The sequence below is a fragment of the Nymphalis io genome, chromosome Z, assembly GCF_905147045.1.
Source record: "Nymphalis io chromosome Z, ilAglIoxx1.1, whole genome shotgun sequence".
Lineage (NCBI taxonomy): Eukaryota > Metazoa > Arthropoda > Insecta > Lepidoptera > Nymphalidae > Nymphalis > Nymphalis io.
The window spans coordinates 15,678,453-15,691,145 of NC_065918.1; the positions used below are offsets into that span (position 1 = coordinate 15,678,453).

General features: G+C 31.6%; 1 protein-coding gene and 1 non-coding gene across 7 annotated transcripts in view; one reads left to right on the forward strand and one right to left on the reverse strand.

Annotated features, from left to right (window-relative positions):
- The window catches only part of LOC126780516 (uncharacterized), a 174,817-nt gene that overhangs the window by 47,733 nt on the left and 114,391 nt on the right, over positions 1–12,693 (reverse strand). The gene's annotated exons all lie outside the window — the stretch shown is intronic.
- Positions 3,773–3,844, forward strand: Trnam-cau (transfer RNA methionine (anticodon CAU)). The gene has a single exon. It is a non-coding gene; the product is annotated as a tRNA-Met (tRNA).

Here is a 12,693-nt window from a genome sequence, read left to right on the forward strand (position 1 = left end):
ACATATACAAATAAAGATAACATAATAAAGTACTTTACACGGACTATAAAATTAAGTCAATATAAAACTATTGCTTATTCCTTTATAATTTATTCTTAATGGGATATAGAATTTCGAATTGGTGTTAAGTTTCATTGGATTGACTTTAAAGACTTTTCGGTCGATTTTATTTTGGAATAGAAAAATATATATATCGATTTCCGTGTTTCAAATTAGTTATTTGTACGTAGTAGATTTTAATACATTGAGGGCATTTCCATGCATTAACAATTGTTTACAATCAGATCCATAAAATTTGTAAGAATTTTATCTTTAAATAACTAGGCTATTAATATTTATAGATTCTAAATGGAAGTATTCAATGTTCATATCTTATTTACTAACGATCCATCGTAGATGACAAGCCATAATTTCATGGAATTTAATTAATCCCTACGTTTTATTCTTCATTCGATTTAAGATCAAAACGGACGGTTGAAATTATATAGAATTTATGCTAATGACCAGCCTATGGGCGGCCCTCCCCGAAAATAGGTTTAACTCTGGCTGCAGGCCAATTACCCACAACGTTGGAACCGCGAAACCATTTAATGGTATCATTTATTAAAACTATTTGCCTTAATGTGAAACAATTCATTTAAGTTGAGATAAATATCACCCGACGTCTATCACTTCATACTTTATTTTTATCATGAAATTCTGATAGTTTAACTTAATGAATGGTATGATTATATTGAAGGCTACATTAGTCATTTATTTTTATTATATTTTTTTTTTATTTAAAAAGGCCGCCTGGCAATTGGATTACTTGATGGAAATTGTTAACCCATCGACATTGGCAATGTAAGAAACGTAAACTATCTGTTATCGTTAACGCGCTACCAATTTTGGGAAATAAGCTTCTGTCTCTTGTGCCTGTTATACTGGCTCACTCACCCTTCAAACTAGATAACAAATATTCTAAGTATTATATATATATATCAACAGCCAATCGTTGTCCACTGCTGAACATAGGCCTCTCCCAAGTTGCGCCAAAGCTCCCTGTCCTCCGCCTTCCGCATCCAGTTGGTGCCCGCCACCTTCTTAAGGTCGTCGGTCCACCTGGCTGGACGTATTTGTCATAAACTAATTCATTCTAAGTATTCTTGTTAAGTTATTATATGTTTGTTAAAATTATTAAAAAATAAATAAATAAAATTTATACAAATGTAAGATTAAGGATGTTTATAAACCAAAACATATTTAGTTAATTATGAAAAATACTATCGCATTGGTTATCAAAAGTAAAATGTTATCAGTCGTAATTTCTTTTTCATTGTCATTCTTTGCTCTCATAAAATGTAAGTGATGTATTGCTAGCCACATCCTCAGAAGAACGGGATTGCGCTCAGAAAGCTCGTAGAACCGTTGCTTACAAACTTCCAAAGTTAGGAGTGCTACGGGGAAATTTTTGAAGAATAACCTACTAATATATAGCCACATAACCTAGCTGCTATTCGTACTTTTTTTCGTAATTAGTTATTTATAAAAAGTTGTTAATTTAAAATGGCTACGACTATTTTTCTTAACTTTCGTGTTGATGTTTTAACTACCGTTTATATCACCATAATAATAATTGATTGTATAAAACACATTATTAATCTATTCTTGGTTCTATGTTTAAAATAATTTCTACTACTTATTTAGTTTGTGTATTTCTAAGATCCTTAAAATACTAATTTCAGTCCGCGTGTGAAGGAAAAGGACATTTAGTACATAACACCTCCGTATTAAATAACCTTCATATGACCTTAACTGTATCCGTGACAACATGTATGCATATTTACATTATCGGTTGTATTATACGGTCGTAACAAGCAAACATATAAACTAAATCACTTTCACATTTGTTAAACTAGTAAGGATATTGTATACGTATGTCTGCTAATAGATGACGCTGAACCTGTTTAGATCGCGTCATAAAATTTGTGTAGTATTCTTCAGAATGACTAACTGAGATGGCCAAGTGGTTAGAACGGGTGAATCTTAACCGATGATCGTGGGTTCAAATCCGGGCAAGCACCATTGAATATTCATGTTAATTTGTGTTTATAATTCATCTCGTGCTTGACGGTGAAGGAAAACATCGCGACACCTGCATGTGTCTAGTTTCATAGAAATTCTGCCACATTTGTATTCTACTAACCCACATTGGAGCAGCGTGGTGAAATATGCTCCAAGCCTTCTCCTCAGAGGAGGCCTTATCCCAGCAGTGGGACATGAACAGGCTATTACTATATACTTCAGAATAATATAATTGAATCAATTGCAATATTGACTTGAAAATAATTAATATATGATAAAATCTATTTTAGTGTGTAGTGATAATTGTTTAAAGTTTTGTATCAAATGTATAACAACGTATTGTAATGTTAACATATGCATAATCATTATGCTGCTCTAATAATACTAATATTTGCGATGGATTTGGTTAGTACTTTCTATTAAAAGCAATTCTTTATCGGTCATACTTCTAAAAATTTAGCGGCTGTTTAGTTAAACTGTTTTTAAATCATTCTGTCACTATTAATTTTACATTCTCAAAAAAAACAGAGCTTTGTTTACCCCGATAAGCATCGTTTATAAGTCAAAATCATGAACGATTATTAATAGCTACAAAATAAAATTGAAAACCAGAATATATAATATTATGTTTATAAGCAAAATATAATTTTTTTTTTTATAGAATAGGACGGCGGGCGGCGGACGAGCTTATGGGCCACCTGATGGTAAGTGGTCACCAACGCCCTTAGACATTGGCACTGTAAGAAATGTTGACCATCGCTTACATCGCCAATGCGCTACCAACCTTGGGACCTAAGATTTTATGTCCCTTGTGCCTGTAATTACACCGGCTCACTCACCCTTCAAACCGGAACACAACAATACCAAATACTGCTGTTTTGCGGTAGAATATCTGATGAGTGGGTGGTACCTACCCAGACGAGATATATAAGTATTTCGTTTTCATCAAAAGATCAAAGAGAAAGGCTCGGGTATATTGTTTATGACCATGACGTGCGTATCAGCGTTAGCTACGTAGCGTAGCGTATGATATTTGTCGATTTCAATTAAATAAATAGTTGTATGAAAATAATTTTTAGTCGAAATTGTTCCTATTAATTAGATTTTAAAGATAAATGGAAGTATATGTACTCATTTACATACTATATCATCATCATTATACAAACGTATTTACACACAATTTTACCCAGCGACCGACCGCGCAGCTGGTATCTGAGTAACGTCGTCGTCATAGCAGGGAGAGGTATGTGTGTATATTATGCCGGCATACGCCTATCTGTCGATCGTAATAAACGAGGGTGGCAGCACGGCATCAATTTATACTAGTATGTGAATACCTATATTGAAGAAAAAATCGCGCACTGAAATGGTATTTCATTAAAATGTCAGTTGAAGAACGATCATAACGGACGCTTATAAAGTATATATATGTGTACAATTACACTAACATACTTTTCATTTTTTTTTATTTTTAGTGCATTAATAATATTAGATTGTTTAGATTATTACAAACCAATATGGTATGTAAGTTGTTCAGCTTGGTTAGTTTTTTTGTTATGTACTCTCGTTTTTTGAGGACAACGCTCTGTTAGAAATATATTTTAAGATATTAACCACTTCAAGTACTTTTATTAATGACTATTTCCTTTTTTTTCAATAGTACGTTATTATTATCAATAGTACGTTATATTTGCGTGATTTGATCAATAGCAGAGTGGCGCAGCGGAAGCGTGCTGGGCCCATAACCCAGAGGTCCGTGGATCGAAACCACGTTCTGCTAGAAAAATGTTTTTGAACAAGGATGTATTTATTTTTTATGTTAATATTTTATTCAATTGTTCGTTATTTTTGCTAATTACAATAAGAGTAGAGTGGAACAGTGGACATGTGCTGGGCCCATAACACAGAGATTCAAGGATCAAAGCCACTCTCTGCTAACATATGAACACCATGGTTAATTTTTATGTTTTGTTAATATATAATATATATGATAATAATAATATCCTGGGACATTTATCACGCACGGCCATCTGATCCTAAATTAAGCTTGTACAGACCTTGTACAATTGAAACCAGACAACTGATATACTACATATACTATTTTTCTTTCGTAAATACATACTTATATAGATAGTTACACCCAGACTCAGGACAAACAAACATGTTCATGCACACAAATATCTGTCCTGGGTGGGAATTGAACCCACAACCTTCGGCTTGAAAGGCAAGCATCCACCAACCACGCCAACCGGCTCGTCAATATGTTATTCTTTTATTTAGTGTTAATTGCGTAAATCAAAATAAACGTTGAAAACTTTTGTTCCGAAGCGTAGCACCGTTTATTTTACACGTAAAGCTAATTAATAACATGTCGTAATTGATGAGAATTTTAATTATCTTTATCGACAAACTACCATTTCAACGACAAAAGCTTTAAATATATTCTGTAAATGGAATTGAATTTATAAATTACAATAACATTTTAGTTTGAATGGCATTTTGATTTGAAATTTCAATGCAAATATTTATTCATAATATTTCAGATGATAAAGCATTTCATTCAAACGTAATTTCGTTAAAGGCGATGAAAATTTTACATTTGTAAGCAGGTTTATATAATATATTGTTTGTTAGATAATTGCAGTTTACATATGAAAACATTTTTTATTATTTTTAAGGAATGAAAATGAATGTAGCGTATTCCGATCACAGGAGGAGTAAAGTTAAATAAAAAACATTTGTTATTGAATTGAAGCGATATCATTACTCGAGATCTTGAACAGTCTATAGTATTCATTGTGGATTCGTTAAAAAATGCTTATTGAAAGTCAAAAAAGTTAATATTACTAGTAAAATTTAATGGTGTTGCATTAATAATAAAAATTGTACTGGTGGTAGGGCTTTGCGCAAGCTCGCCTGGGTAGGTACAACGCACTCATCAGATATTATACCGCAAAACAGGAATACTTGGAATTGTTGTGTTCCGGTAAGTGAAGGGTGAGTGAGCCAGTGTAATTAGAAGCACAAGTGACACAACATCCTAGTTCCCAAGGTTGGTGGCCACTTACCATCAGGTGGCCCATATGCTCATCCGCCAACCTATACTCTAAAAAAATATATATTCATCAAGAACTGTTTGTATTAGTGATTATAAATCGAATAAAATATGTACATCAAAAACTTCTTAACTTCTTCAATTGGAAGAGAGTATAAAATATTATATTTAATCAAATAACGTTTGAGAAAGTTTGACTTAAATGAGTTGGTATGATATATATTTATAGTCATGTTACAATAAGTTAATTTTGTAAGAGATTCTATTTACCTAAAATATTTTGTTGTTAAGTGTTAAAATATAAAGCACTTCTTTCTTTGGACATTCATAAGTCAAGTGAGCGCATCGTACTGTGGAAATCCCACTTCAGCTTCAAACTGTCTCTTCTAGAGAGGGGGATGCTTTTTATTAGCAAAGGGGCTGTTCTCTGCTTTTAATTTTTATTTACAAATGATATAAGCGAAATTATATCCATGTCGATGTCGTAGCGGGTCGCCAGCTATAGCAGAGTTTGCTTAAAGCCAGAAAGCGGAGCGTAAAATACATTAAATTCAATAACTTTAAATGTTGGACATCCACAGACCCGATACGACTGGAGTAAAATTCCAATGGAAAACGATATAGCGAAACATTGGAATTTGAAATTAAACTAAACTATTCTCTATTATCTTCGCTCGCCACAATTGTTAACAGACTTATTTGACAAAGAAATAGTAGATTTTTTAAACTCAATATAAAAACGATAACGTATCGATCGAAGATATCGACCAACGTGTGATTAATTACTATTGTCCATAGACCGGTCGTGCTGTTAGAAATATTAACTTTTCTTTACACAAATGCGCCGACATCCATCTAAAAATCTGAAATGTCATATTACTTCTTTCAAGTGAAAAGTGATTTTAGTTATACTTAATACGCCTATTTTACGATTTAGATTTCAGATGTAAAATAATTAACAATTGTTAAGAGCCAACACTGTTTAACTGCTATTCAAAGGCGTCTTTCTTACAGACAGCTTTGATGGTTGCCTTCGCCAAGCGGTCGGCGCTATAAAAAATACGTAATTTTTAAATACTGTTTGTTTTTTAATAAAATGTTCTTGTAAAGTCAAGACGCTGTGGACCATTTTAAAATAAGCATAAATATCGGTTTACGGTTAAATGCCACCCGCATTCGTTCTACTTTGTAAGATATCGAATTCCGTTTACTGAATACAAACGGATTTAAATTTAAATAAAAAAATAAAAATTTTATTCATAAAATGTACTATAATGTTTTTTCAATCCAAATTAATTATTGTAATTGTGATATGCGTACAAGTGAATTGAAGTTTTGATTAATCACGACAATTTTAATGAAATTCTTAATAAATTCCTCGATAATTTCTTATCAACTGTTAAATTTAAGAAAATTATAATAAACATAATAGTTATATTTAACAAGTTTGCGCGTTAAGACGAGAAAGCGTAAAAAACAAGCAAACTCACTTTCACGTTTATAATATAAGTAGCGATTATAGAAATAGCAATTGCTTATTAATTTAAATCAGTATCGCTTATATGTTATTGGAACTAAATATTTGTTATGGATTGAATGTAAATTTTGTTTAACTTAGTTCTGCACGCACAATTAGCTTTTATTGCAGCGTATTTGTGTTTCGTTCAAGACTGGGGAGGCTATACGACTGTATATGTATTTGTGCTTATTGTATTATATTATGTTATCGTATGTGTATCGTTTGCGCGTTTCTGTTAAAACTTTGTGTATTTGTTGTAGCACGTGCTTGAAGGTCTACGTTATAGTACTATGAAGCTATGATAGATGGCGCGCGAGTCGTTCAACGTATAGGTGTATCACGTAACCAGTAACAGCCTGTTAATGTCCCACTGCTGGGCTAAGGCCTCCTCTCCCTTTTTGGGGAGAAGGTTTGGAGCTTATTCCACCACGCTGCTCCAATGCGGGTTGGTGGAATACACATGTGTCAGAATTTCGATGAAATTAGACACATGCAGGTTTCCTCACGATGTTTTCCTTCACCGAAAAGCACGAGATGAATTATAAACAGAAATTAAGCACATGAAAATTCAGAGGTGCTTGCCCGGGTTTGAACCCACGTTCATCGGTTAAGATTCACGCGTTCTTACCACTGGGCCATCTCGCCTTTTTTATATCGTATCGTATCACGTAACGCTACCACTAAACCAAGTCTCGCAACAAACAGCGTCATAATTACTTTATATAACAATAGAATATAAATCTAATGTTGTTCCAGCCTCTAATTTAAAATTCTTATTAATACATTTTATAAATGTATTAATAATAGCTTTAGTTTCATTTAAATACTTCAGAAGATTCATATCCATTTTAACGTTTTTCGTAAAAGTTATATCGTATTGGGTTTAACTTTATGTGGAGAATTCTATGGCATACCTTAAAAGCTCAGATGTGTTTGAACGATAATAGCTTTCAGTATTAATGTATAGCAAGAACGAAAGTTATATTTTATGATGAACTTCTGCTATAAACACAAAACGATTTTATATGGCGCTGAGATTAATCGTGTTCCCGTCCTGAATATCTTACGGACAGACAGATATTTAACGCCTCCTACCATCCCATCAACTTGAAATATATTTATGAAAGACAAGAAAACCTTCATTAAAAAAATATTGTTTATAAATTAAATGAAATAATTTAATTTAGAATGTGTGTTTGAAGGCATATGTATATAAATATATATGTGTTTGTGTGTCTGTTGATATATTTGTGTATGAGCGAGAATATATTTCACTATTTGATTTTTGAAGCTGATTATTATTAAGGATTAGTTTCTTGCGGAAATATCTATATTTATAGACGATATGACCATATTTACTATGCTAATCTTCGAGAATTGATTGTCAAGTATGTACTCAAACTTAGAGAACACTAAATATATGCGTTGGACATATAAGGGATTCATTAGCACGTTGCCTGACAAAATAATTAATGAATTAATATAATAAAATATGGTAACATTTTTAATTTTCTTTACTGTAAGCTATTTGGATCTAGATTGAAGAAAAATTCACATATTAAAAACTTCAACTATACTAAGTTTTTACAATATAAGATAATAAATAAGGCAGCAGAAATATATGGAAAACCCATTAGGATTCATGTTCAGAGAATTGAACGAATATAGAAGAGAATCATGTCAGTTGGCTAAAGTACTTAATATAATCGAGAGTGGTTTAATATTAGAGAGACTGAGAAGCGCGAATACCATGGATGTGACACACTTTTGACATGGCAACCTATTATTAAATAGGGAAAAAATAACCTTTTATTTCATAAAAAAAATCAATTAATTGTCAACTGGTATTAATAACGCATGTTTACTTGTTTGTTCCTTGCAACTTCATAGTTGGTAGAGCTTTTTACTAGTGGTAGAGCTTTGTGCAAGCTCTGTCTGGGTAGGTACCACCCACTCATCAGATATTCTACCGCAAAATAGCAGTTCTTTGGTATTGTTATGTTCCGGTTTGAAGGGTGAGTGAGCTAGTGTAATTGCAGGCACATGGGACATAACATCTTAATTCCCAAGGTTGGTGGCGCATTGGCGATGTAAGCAATGGTTAACATTTCTTACAATGCCAATGTCTATGGGCGTTGGTGACCACTTACCATCAGGTGGCCCATATGCTCGTCCGCCTTCCTATTCTATTAAAAAAAAGTTGTGCTCAAGAGAAAGTAGACAACCTATATTTTCCAATTCCTTGTGTTTGATTTTTATCAATAACAAATCGGGGAAGTTGATCAAAAAAAGTGAATTAAAGTTAATATTAATAAACATTGATGGTCCGTGATTTAGCTAGATAATCCTAAACATATAAGCTTTGTCATCATCAAATAACAGATCGGGGTACTATTAATGTTTGGTACGTTAAGAACTATAATATACTTGAATTATACATTGGTCTATAAAATGTTCAAGAAACTGTTTTATATATTATGGCTTAGTTGCTATATTATGGCGAGTGGAGGAAAATCAAAATTGATCGTATAAAGTTCTTTTCTTATCTGTCAATGTGTGATCATATCCTCGAATGAAACTCGAGGTTTAACTCCTAATGATTCTTCTTCTAAAAAAGTTCAGCCACAAATATGATGAGTATATTAATTATTAAACATCTGATATCACACCACATACATGGTTAACAAATTATTATCATATTACCTCGTAGTTTAATGTGAAAACTTAAATATTTTTCACTAGGAAAATGGTCCACTTCATGGTATGTGCCTGGTAACTTGGATATTATCATATAAGACTTAAAAATATATGTGAATACATTTTTATTGCACTATCATAAAAGAAAAATAAACTAACAGCTTGTAAATATTCCACTACTGGGTATCCTCTCTACTCAGGCAGAAATTTTAGATCTTACTCCACTGCTCAGCTCGACGCGCATTGATGGGTACACCTGTGTCGGAATTGCATCAGTCACATGCAGGTTTCATTCACCGCCGAGCACGAGATGAATTCCAAAGACAAACTAAGAACATAAAGAGTTATTTTATATAGTATAGGTAGGCGGACGAGCAAATTGACCACCTCATGGTAAGTGGTCACCACCGCCAATATGCCACCAACCTTGGGGACTAACGATCGAACATCTAAGATGCTACGTTCCTTGTGTCTATAATTATACTGGCTCACCACATTTCAAACCGGAACACAACAAAACCAACTGCTGCTGTGCCGGTACCTACCTAGATGAGCAAGTAAAATACTACTTGCTACTTGCCCGGACTTGAACCTGATTTTTCGGTTAATACATGTACACTAGCCCTATAACATCTCGACTTTTACTTCTATAATTTTAGTCTATGTTTGCGTGAACTTGTATATATCTGTATATATAATAGTGTGCCTACGTAATATCTGTGTTACGAGTTTCTAGAAAGGTCGTGCTTACTAAGCATTATACATGACCGTAATTAATTCCAGCCCCTCTGGAAAGTTCAATTTTGTCTGCCATTTTACTCTTATGATTCTTATACAGATAAAATATATTTTTATCACATTTCATCTGTATCATACGGATATTATCAAGAGATAATTTATGTTTGTTTCAAACAATCACCAATAGGACTGGTGTTATATAGATATATGTTATGTATATTAAATTAATTTTTCCTAGTAAATTTATTTTTTATAACTCATAAAATATGAGTTAAATTTTTTTGTCTAGGATAATTCGAGGAAACTCAGTACACGTGGACAAATTCAATTTAAAATACTGTCTGAAATTGTAAGTAACGTTTGACCTGATACAGATTCTTCGCAAGTTAACCAAACATTTGAGTAGCTGCGATTCAGATGCAGATTATATTTATTGAATTCAAACACGATTGAATATCAAAAAGTATACAATTTTCCTATATATATATTTACAAAATTGGAATGTAGTAACATCCTTAGGTAATATATTACACTTCAAAAGAAATTCAGAGAGAAACATTAAAAAGGGAATTCCAAGGAATAAAACAGATAACCGCCTGAGTTGAGATCGGCCACGGTGGCCATACCAAGGACTCAGGTGCGTGCGTAGTTTGTGGCACATTAGTTATGTAAGGAATGATTAATATTTTTTAAGGCGACAAAGTCTATGGACCGTGTTTACTTACCATCAGGTGAACCAAAACACATATATATTTTAGATCAAACCGAGATATGAAAGGTTTTAATAGCTTACAGTGCCCATTTCTTACTTGACCTTTAATTTCTGTCTTAAATAAAGTAAAATTAGTAATATAATTTTGCTAATGCTTTGAAACTAAAACAAAGAATTTCAACAAATATTAATCGCCTGTTTGTACAGAATACAAAAATTAAATTATTATATTAAAATTAAAATACTTAAGCATTTTATTTTAATAGACATTTTGTACATTGTGTTAGAGAAAATGGTATCTAAATTGTTTGTAAAACGTCTTTTGTTTAAATACAAATAAGTAAATTTGAAAATGTTTCCAAACGAAAAGTAATTTAAAGGATATTCTTCAAGTTGTTGTGTATTTTCGTCTATTCGTTTGATTATTTTAATCGTTAAAATTATAATTACATTTAATTCTTACATAACCAATTTTGATTTATTTATTTTTTGTAGATTTCTAATTATATTGTCTTTTCTAGATATTAATATAAAGGTGGGTGGGTGGACTTATTATCTGAGACTGAAGATTTTTTTGTGTCATTTTTAATATTAGTTAAAAACTACGAATAAGATTAACCTAAAATTTCTTATTACGATAACTAATGATTTACAAGCAGATGTAGGATCCTCCACTGTGTCGTTTCATTAGCGATTATTAAGGACAATAGCTAATATTTTATATTATAATAGATGTGAATGATGAAATCATTTGAGTTTTTTTAAAGTCTACAATAATTATACCGTACTTTACATTTTTTAAATAAGAACGAACTGAAAACGTATTACGAGTGAGTTCTTACAGAGTATCATTAAACTTTTATATTTAGATAAAATGCCTATAAATTATTTTTTATACAATTTACTTCTAAGAAAAAATAAATGCTTATCAAAATATCGACATAAAAAATTATTCAGGTATTAACAAAGTAATCGAATTTGAGAAATGACAACCGAAAACGAATACATAACTTATAATTAGGACTATTTTTAATTAGTTTTATTTATTTTTCATTAATGTATCGTTTTAAACAAAGTCTTTTATAATTTATCTACCTTGTTCAACATCAAAAACGAAAATATATTTTATAAAATTGACTATTAAACTACCAACGTCTTGTAATGTAGATTCCAACGCAAAAACTGACAAGCTACTCAGTATAAAATTTATCAAAATTAAATTTTCTTATCCTGTATGAAAGTCGGCGAATTCTAACTCCAAAGGATTTTATCGTCTATGTAATTCTCTAAAGTATAATGTATTTTATGGATACTTATTTAACATTAACTTTTTAATGTATTTATTGGTAAATGAAAATTTAGTCTTAAAAATCTTACATTACGATGAAATACAATACCAATGAACTTTTACTTTCGTGTTTTATATTTTATTAATAAAAAGGCTTTTTTCATCACTTCATTTATCATAGCTTGCGTTCGGTATAAATCGTGTAAAGATTTTTCTCTCGAAAATTGAACAAATTTGTCTTTATTGTAAAAAAATCTGATTGGATTTGCTGGGTGAGTTCTAAATTAATATAAGTTTGAAAGCGTTGGTTAGCAGTGTGTAGTGCTTTGTTGATTCAAGTTTCCAACTAATTTATAGAAAATTATACATTTCATATGTTATATATGTCTGTCTGAGCGGATGCCGAGGTCCGATAAAATGATTTATGTGAATGATATTCACTAGCAAACCGCATTTGCTAGTCCCTGATATTCGCAAAACTTCGGTCAGAAGCAATACTTCATTATAACAAAATAGGAAAATTAGACGAACAATGAAGGTATATAGGTAGTATAAATTACTGTCACATATATGAAAATATATAAGAAGTAAATTGAAAAAAATCTTTATCGGTTAATTGC